The sequence below is a fragment of the Mytilus trossulus genome, unplaced genomic scaffold (assembly GCF_036588685.1).
Source record: "Mytilus trossulus isolate FHL-02 unplaced genomic scaffold, PNRI_Mtr1.1.1.hap1 h1tg000350l__unscaffolded, whole genome shotgun sequence".
Taxonomy (NCBI): domain Eukaryota; kingdom Metazoa; phylum Mollusca; class Bivalvia; order Mytilida; family Mytilidae; genus Mytilus; species Mytilus trossulus.
Window position 1 is genome coordinate 485,296 of NW_026963335.1, and position 8,145 is coordinate 493,440.

Below are 8,145 nucleotides of genomic sequence, written 5' to 3' on the forward strand. Positions count from 1 at the left end.
TACTAGCAGATTATTCATGGTTCAAGGTTGAGCGAACATGAATTTCTACCGATTATACTAAAGGTGACAATCAACTTTTTGAGGTACGTGTCGAGAAAACATTATAGAAAAGATATAATTTAAAATTATGAAAGGAGTAGGTCCGGTTAGGACCGATTTTGGCCTCAAATTTCAGGTTCATCTGACGAAAGATTTTGACCACTTTTGAAACACTTAAGTGTCTATTTTATTTGATTTATTAGTGTATGTGGAAGATTTTCACTGATTTTGTCATTAAAAACGATCTGATTCAAGCTCAAATATGAAAAATCCAGCAAATATGCCGGAAAATGTCACTTTTCAGATGGTTTTTGCCATTTAGCATGACTTTATGGTGCCCGATATATGTGCCATGCATGTATTGTCAAAAAGCCCATATTTATGAAGCTGAAGCATTCTACTGTCCAAAAAATAACTAAAAGTTTACTTTTAACAATTTTGTAAAGCTGCTATATTTTGGGGCCTAAAAGGTGTCTTACCGGACCTTCTCCTTTTACAAAGTCTATTTCTATATGCCATATCCTTTGTGACAGTTGTATCATTCCATTAGGTCCTTAGTGCACATTTTTGTTCTTAGTGCACTAAGGAGGCCCTTTGCGGTGTTTCTACGGACCCCATATATTTGAAGCTGTTCAAAATTCTGTACATTATAGGTACGTGTATCAGATCGGACAATTATTGTCATATATATAAAAAGAATTACTGTATAAGTTATCTAGTATGAAATATGTCCACTGGACCGACCGTGCAAGGGCTATATATATTATATCATGTATATAACCAGTCAATATTAAAAAAAAAGATGTGGTATGATTGCCAATGAGACAACTATCCACAACAGACCAAAATGACACAAACATCAACAACTATAGGTCACACAAGGTCGTTAAAAACTTCCATTTATTGCTGTCCACTGAAAATAAGCTCATAAAAACACGAATCCCCGTTTACTCAATTTCACCTTTATTTGTTAATATTTCTTTATCTTTTTCTTTTGATTTTATCAGATCTTTTTTTGTGAAATATTTTGTGTGGTCGGCGAACATGAAATTGCCTCCGATGCTACAAAGAAAATTTGTTTAATGTCATCTGTTGCAATATATGCTAAGTACTACACGTGGACAGGATGTTCCCCAGAAAATAAGTTATACACACCCCGATATAACCCCGAGGGCACACGCTACTGTCATATGGAAAATTACTGGGTCACCTGTAAGATGGTAATCAGCCATGCAACTAATTAGGTTACTGACCATGTCACTTCAATTTAAAAAGTTTATCGTTAGATATCAAAATGATAAATTCATTTTTAATCAAAAATTTAAGAACTAAAAGATTTATCATTATAATGAAGTGAAATAATTCAACCAAACTCGTATAAAGATTATATACATATTTTTTTAATCTATGCCGGAAAGAATTGAAAAACAAATTAAAAATTATAAATACAGTTTTTCAATTCTTTCCGGCATATCGTGAAGAGAAATTTATAGACATCTGTGTAGGTCTCATGAAATGGAACTCACGCATGCCTAATTAAGATTTTTAAATTTATTGAAAAATATAAAAAAAAAATAGGTTTGATATTAAATTAAAGTTTATACCTTTCCGCGCTGTAATTTATTTGATATGACATGAATCAAGCAAATTGTTTGAGGGATTTATGGGTTTGTCCATACAACGTATAAAAAAAGAAGTGTATGTTATTATAGTATTTCACATGCCTTGTTTTCGCCTTAAAGCTCATTATTCAGAGTGTTTCAGACAAGATGATGAAAATAACGTGCAAGATACTTTTTTCGACTATCGTGAAGAGACAATTTTAATTCCCATTCCTCCATGCACTCAATGAATTGTATATTTAAATATAAATATACAATTCCTTGATGCACTCTACCCCTGTTGAATTGTATATTTATAATTCCTCGTGCTTTTAATTAGCCCTCCCCCTTTCGTGGTTACCGTTATGCCAACAAATACCCGAGGCTTGATTTACATGTAAAAATCATGGGCGGATCTAGTCATGATAAAGGGGGTTCCAACTACATGTCTCCATTAAATAAGGGGTGTCATTGCCGCTGGGTTTCTGTTACCTCACCCTTTTCATATGATTTAGATTTCAAAAGTGTATACCTTATTCATATATAATTGTGTAGGTTAAAACGTTATCTTTTCACATATTGTTAGCGTTTTGATTGGTGTTCAATGCAACAGTGCACTACCTATGTGTCAAAAGAGAGTTTTTACCGACCTGTTCACATATATTTAAGGTTCTTATATTAAAACTTTTCCTGATGCACAGGTAACCTATTCCAACGGATCGTCCTATCACCTTGTATATAGATATAGGAAGATGTGGTGTGAGTGCCAATGAGACAACTCTCCATCCAAATAACAATTTAAAAATTAAACCATTATAGGTTAAAGTACGGCCTTCAACACGGAGCCTTGGCTCACACCGAACAACAAGCTATAAAGGGCCCCAAAATTACTAGTGTAAAACCATTCAAACGGGAAAACCAACGGTCTAATCTATATAAACAAAACGAGAAACGAGAAACACGTATATATAACATAAACAAACGACAACTACTGTACATCAGATTCCTGACTTAGGACAGGTGCAAACATTTGCAGCGGGATTAAACGTTTTAATGGATCCAAACCTTCTCCCTTTTTCTGTAGGAACTTGAGAGGATTCCCGAGATTATCATTTATGCAATGATTGCTCACAAAAAGCTAGGGGCGTCCAATCCCGGATTCCATCCCCTTCGACCCGCCACAGAATACAGATATAATTGATAATTGTTATTTAAAAGTCATATACTATAGCCACTATATAGTACTAGAACCGAACACCTGTTTTGTGTTATATATACATACACCACATCTTCCTATGTCTATATAGCTGATTTACCGTAAATAACTGCGAGAAAATTAATAAAACACAAGTTGATAATTGTCTCTTCTCTGCTAATTTTAATGTGCATGCGATATTCACTCTGATTTACTTGTGAGACCACCGACACTAATAATAATTACCTACAAAATAATAGGTGCTCCTTCACTGGGAAGGGCATTTCGGATCTGATCAATTTATTGGTTCCATTCCCCCATTCTACACTTCTCCTCAGAAAAAATGCCTTGCAATGCGTCATATTTATCTGGACTACTAACTTACTTCCATATAACTTCGAAAACAGACAATAATCTATTTCATTGGATGAGATTGGGCTCACGGATTTTTTAATGGATTGGTAATTTTTATTTATAGCACAAGTTTACCAAACATTTTTCACCCTACAAATCAAATGGTTGCCTCCTCTCCTGACTGACTTACACTAGCTAAAAACATATAAACATATTCATATGAATATTTGGTATCAATTATTTTGTGTGACAACTCTTCACCAATGACCGGAGTGATTAGGGGGGGGGGGGGTGTAGTCCAAATAATTATGACGTCTTGAAAGGCTATTATATTTTTTTTCTTTGACGCCTAACATCGACGTAGAAACAAAATATAATAGCCTTTCAAGACGTCATAATTATTTGGAGGGGGGGGGGGTTCAGATGGGGGATGGTTGCCTCAGTCATGTTTCTGTAATCAACAAAAATTTTCACACAAAAAGGGGGGCAGGGATTTCTCCTTAATAAGAAATCTCTATTTTCAGCATAAGCTCATATAAATTTGCCTTTTGAAGAACTGAAATTAATATGAGACGGCTAATGATTTTTCAGATGCTTTACATTAAAATACACCCATGTGACATACACAATTATATATAACGTTAGATCCAAATTTAAAAAGCTATTTTTTTCAATATTCAAATAATGTAGGATCAAATCTTGATACTTGTATGTAGTTGAAATTGTTAGCTTTAAACATTAAAAAATGAACACCCAAAATTTAAACATAAGAGTGACCATGTAGTCTTTATTAATGTATGCTATTGTTATGAAACTAGGTCATTGTAGGTAAACTGGCATCTATTCCCTAAAATCTTTGTTCCCAGTCACCCCAAGTTTGATTTAAATTAGTCAAGTATATCTACTCTATTAGCATGATTAGGTCTCTAGTTTGGATATTTAATAACTTGCAAATTTAAATCATACTACTCCCAAATTTATATTTCTTTAAATATTATGGATGAAATAGCAAGTAAGAGATGAAATTAAATTGGATGAAATGTGGCATTTATTTTTGTTAAAGTAGTATGTCTGATGTTGTCAAACTTAATTATAGACCCTTAAGGGGTGGATCCAGTCATTTTAAAAAGGGGTGGGGTGGGATTCTAACCCAGGACAAAAGGGGAAAGGGGGGGGGGTCCAATTACATGTCCCCATTCAAATGCATTGATAATCCAAAAAAAGGGGGGTTCCAATCCCTTGAACCCCCCTCTGGATCTGTGCCTGCCCTTTAAAAAAAAAATGATTCTTATTTTGAGTTAAAGCTTATAGATTTTTCTATAATGCTTCTCAGGGGCGGATCCAGCCATTTTCAAAGGGGGGTCCCAACCATGAGTAAAGAGGGGTTCCAACTATATCTCCCATTCAAATGCATTGGTCGGTAAAAGAAAAGGATTCCAACCCTTGAATCTATGGTCAGGTTGTTGTCTCTTTGACACATTCCCTTTTTCCATTTTCAATTTTATCATGTAGTCGTCGTTGTCCCAGGACATTTAGTTTCCGCTTAATTACTTTAGTACAAGTTAATAGAAATCTGTGAAATTCAAACACAAGGTTTGTGACCAGAGTTTTTGTTCAGAGTTTAGGAATAACATGAATTAGGGGCCAAAAGGGGCCAATATTAAACTTTGTTTGATTTTATATAAAATTGAATTATTGGAGTTCTTTGATATGCCAAATCTAACTGTGTATTAAGATTCCTAGTTTTTTTGGTCCTGTTTAAATTGGTCTACCTTAAGGTCCAAAGGGTCCAAAATTAAACTTATTTTGATTTTAACAATATTTAAATTCTTGGTGTTCTGATTAATATGCTGAATCTGAATATTTACTTAGATTTTTTTATTTATGGGCCCAAATTTCAAGTTGGTCCAAATCGTGGTCCAAAATTTTACTTTGTTTGATTTCAACAAAAATTGATTATATGGGGCTCTTTGATATGCTAAATCTAACCATTCGTTAAGATTTTTTATATTTTGTCCCATTATCAAATTGGTCCACATTGAGTTCTAAAGGGTCCAAAATTTAACTTTATTTGATTTCTTCAAAAAATGAATTATTGGGTTTCTTTGATCATGTTGATATGCTGCATCTAACCATGTATTGAGATTTTGAATATTGGACCATTTTGGAGGTTAATTGTCAATTTAAATTTTTTTAAGTACTTTGACCACATTCATTCTGTGTCAGAAACCTATGCTGCATCAACTATTGAATCACAATAAAAATTTAAAATTCAGAGTTGTATCGAGCTTGAATGTTGTGTCCATACTTGCCCAAACTGTTCTGGGTTCAACCTGTACGTTTGTATCAAGCTGAGCTATGCATAGCATTTTTATTGGTTATTTATATATTAATTTGAAATTTTGACGAGTGAGACACATACTGATTATACTGCTAACAATATTTCAGAGTTTAACGTAGTCAAGCGAAACATATTATAGAAGAATAGTTGAATCATGTCTTTTTTGTCAAATGAAAAATTAGTACGAACACAAAGAAAAAGTATGGGAATGTTTGTTTTTAAACTATTGACCAGGGTGAGAGTCTGCGAAAGTCATGACTGGCAAAAAGTTTGTGAAATGAAAAAGCACAAATATTCCATTCTTTTTAAATATAACTGCATATAAAGAAAAACACAAACTGATGTTTAATAATAGTTTTTACCCTTTTTATGTTTTATAGGACAAGAAATATAGAAAAATAATGAAAAATATAAACAGTTACAATAGAAATGAGCGCAAAACAAGATAAACAGAATACAACAAGGCCTAAATGGTAAGACCACTTCTATATACTGTAAATTCAGATTTTTCAGGGAATGGACAACTTATTGTGATTACAAAAAAAAACTGCATAAAGATATATATCATGTATATCATAACATGATATATATATATATATGTTTCTGTTATCAAAATATGATTTCTTATTTTTGCGGTACTCACCCAGTCACATTATTCTCATTACTAAAAAGTTTGGATAATTTCTGAATTACAGTAATAAAAGAAATTGCCTTTGATTGATGAATCATATAAAAATAAGAAAATGTGGTATGGTAAATGAGTGACTTATCCACCAGAGTTCAATAAAGCGGATGCAAGAAATTAAAGGTCAATCATGGGCCTGCCTTCAATAATGAGAAAGCACTTCCTTTATAGGTCATTCATTAAAGATCCCAACATATAAAGATTTAAACAATCCAATTTATTTCAACATGTTCTGTTCAAAGGCAATAACAATTAATAAAAAAAAATCATGCCTAATATAAAATATTGTTTGTTTCTCCAATCTAGACCGACCCTGCAAAAATGGTCCTACTCATAAAATTTTATTGTCAAAACTAAGCCAAATATTATTATATTCATTTCTGATTTTTCGGGCTTACCGGATCATCAGATAATATTCAGGCTTTTGGGAAAAATAAAATTATTTACCTACCTACCTACCCACACCTGGCTTGTCAGAATAGGGATTAGGGAAACAAACAATATATTAATTTAGGCCTCATGTCTGTGAGCACTCAACCTGACCATAATATAGGACAGTGGTTCAAATATTAACACAACATATGAACATTCTATAACAACTATTGCAAGTGGCTCAACTTTAAATATCCCTGCAAGGCACTAAACAAAGAATATTAAATCTTTTACACAAAGCACTGAAATAAGAGAACTCATAAGCATGACAAGTAAGAATATCAAATGAAAGTTTCTCAAAATGTTGATTAAAACGATATAAAATAAGCTTATTTATATTGCTGTTTTTTTCTCAATTTATAACATTTTTTTTTATTTTGTGTATTTATAGGTCAGATATCTTGGTTTTTATGATCATCAACAGGTCCTGCAGGTCTATACTGAAGAGGAATTTTAATTGTTAATACTTTTCTACATAATGTGCTAATTGGATTACTAATGTGAAATGAACTCAACTGTGTGTTTTTCTGGAAAAAGAAATAGAAAAAAATCCTACAAAATTGCTGTAAACAAAATGGAGTACTATCAAAGAACACAATTGTGTAAAATGTAACAACCTACATTCATATTCACTGATGGATTATGGAGAAATTAAGAAAAATGATAGTGTCTTTGTCATGTTTGTTGTCGAAATAAACACCTGCTTTATCCATTCATGTACATGGCTCCATCATATCAAATATACAAAGAAGATGTTTGAAGAACATGTTGCAAAAATTTTATTCAACAAATTGAAGGAAGATGTCTTGTGGATTGAATTATTTATGCACTGAACTGTTATGTAGGGGGTTGAATACACAGCAGCTGTAACAGAAGACAAGTTAATTTGACATGAAAAGTGTTTATTTTATTTAATATTCAAATATGAGCACAATATTAATAACATCACAAATGGTATGCTATTCATAGCGTTTTGCTTATTATTGTATGGTCTTAAACATGCTAAACATTTAGCCTTTTGTTTTTGTATGTTAAATACTCACCATGAAAATTTGTATTACAGTATTAAAGTTTTAATTATCTTTTGTATCAATAATTCAGTCTAGCAGAAAATATATTAATACTGTTTGTACTGTTATGAGATTTCCATAGAGGAAAAACATTTCCTTAAGGGAAATTTGATGTTCAGAAATTTCCCTAGAGGAAATTTGTTGTCTTGAATTTTCCTCCAAGGAAAAGTGTTTGTCAAAAATTTCCTCACAGGAAAAAGTATTTCCTCCAAGGAAAATTTGAAGCTACAAATTTCCTCACAGGAAAAAGTATTTCCTCAAAGGAAAATTTAAAGCTGCAAATTTCCTCAAAGGAAAATTTGAAGCTGCAAATTTCCTCAAAGGAAAAAGAATTTCCTCTAAGGAAAAAGAATTTCCTCTAAGGAAATAGAATTTCCTCAAAGGAAATAATTATGCAGCAAATTCCCTAAGGGAAATCTTTTTCCCTT

At 32.4% G+C, this 8,145-nt stretch overlaps 1 long non-coding RNA gene across 1 annotated transcript; it reads left to right on the plus strand.

The window, feature by feature from the left end:
* Positions 1–3,061: 3,061 nt before the first annotated feature.
* On the plus strand, positions 3,062–7,816 carry LOC134701844 (uncharacterized). The gene is made up of 3 exons (XR_010104225.1): positions 3,062–3,296; positions 5,911–6,003; positions 7,039–7,816. It is a non-coding gene; the product is annotated as an uncharacterized LOC134701844 (long non-coding RNA).
* The last annotated feature ends 329 nt before the right edge of the window (positions 7,817–8,145 follow it).